Below are 1539 nucleotides of genomic sequence, written 5' to 3'. Positions count from 1 at the left end.
TCTCCCTTCTGGACACACATACCCCCGGGTGCAGTTGCCACCTTGCTTTAAAGGGCGGCGCTGTGTCAACCCCGAATGCGTTCAAAGGGTAAATAAATCGGAAAGCCTGCCCCCTGGGCGAGGGCGAGAAGCCCTAGCGCGCTGGAGGGGATTCGGGCCGGCCTGGCCCCGACCCTGGTAGCCAGGCACATTCAGGGCAAGAAGCAGCGCTCCTCATAGCCACTGGGGGCAGAAGGCACAGCCGCGTGAAAGAGCTTACCTTCGGCATAGGATTTTGTTTTCTCCTGCATGGGCGCAAAGATAGAATGGTCAAGCAGGATACAAAAACGCCATGTGTTTGCACTGATCTCTTTCTTCATTCACAGTCAAGCGACAGTCAGAAAATCAGTGTGCGAGACTCGCCTGAGGTTTTTCCAAGGCCCTGGCGTGCTGGTCAAAACATAAACCTTGCCCGCCCCTCTACTTTGGCTCAGGCGGGCCAGAGTACGGTGCTTAAGCAGAGTGCAGATGAGCAGCTCGGTCAGGGAGGGTGTGGGCGGCTCTTAAAAGAGCCTTTGGTTTTTGTGGGGTTGGATCGAGAGGTGGCGTCCGCTGGGGTGGGTTGTGCTCAGCCCCCGAATCCGTAGAGGGTGCGCCCCTGGCGCTTCAGGGCATAGACCACATCCATGGCGGTGACCGTCTTCCTCTTGGCGTGCTCGGTGGGTGTAGGTGACGGCATCCCGGATCACGTTCTCCAGGAAGACCTTCAGCACGCCGCGGGTCTCCTCGTAGATGAGGCCGGAGATGCGCTTGACTCCGCCACGGCGGGCCAGGCGGCGGATGGCGGGCTTGGTGATGCCCTGGATGTTGTCTCGCAGCACTTTCCTGTGCCTCTTGGCGCCGCCTTTGCCGAGCCCCTTCCCTCCTTTGCCGCGTCCAGACATGCTGACTCTTCTCTTCTTCACAAGCGAGCGGAGAATGGCGGGTTCAGCGCCTGAGCCGCCCCTTATATGCACCCGGGGCGGACCAGAGGGAGGGCTGCCGGCGGCCGTGCGCAGCACGGTCTGCGCAGGGCCGGGCGGGGCGACGGCAGCGTTTTCGAAATGACCGCGCTTACCAGCCGTTGGTCTCTGGGCGGGGTAGGAGAGATTGCCAAACAAAGAGCACTCACAGCCAGCCGTCGCTTTTGCTGGCTTAGGGTACTGTGCCACTATGCCGTCAGCCTCATCCCCACCCTACGAGTTGCAAAACCCTGATCAGAAAAAGAGCTGCTCCCAAGCACTTAAGAGTCACTCACTCTTATCTGAGAGGGGCACGCCGCACTCGCTTCCGAGCACTCGAGAGAACCGCCGCCCACGGCGCAAACCTGGCATGGTGCGCAAATAGGCCCTGCAGGTGAACAAGTAATGCAAAAACAGCCACCAGCGGGCATTTCAGGCGTGGCCCCCTCCGTCACCCAACACCGGAGGGCCTTCCATGCCACGGAAAAGCCCTGTGAACTATGGGGCCAAATGGGTGTTCGGCTTTTGCCTCTGAAACGAAAAGCTCGCCCAAGCTACG

The sequence above is a fragment of the Ambystoma mexicanum genome, chromosome 13 (assembly GCF_040938575.1).
Source record: "Ambystoma mexicanum isolate Mex_15411 chromosome 13, UKY_AmexF1_1, whole genome shotgun sequence".
In the NCBI taxonomy this organism is placed as follows: Eukaryota; Metazoa; Chordata; class Amphibia; order Caudata; family Ambystomatidae; genus Ambystoma; species Ambystoma mexicanum.
This window is presented reverse-complemented; position numbering follows the sequence as displayed.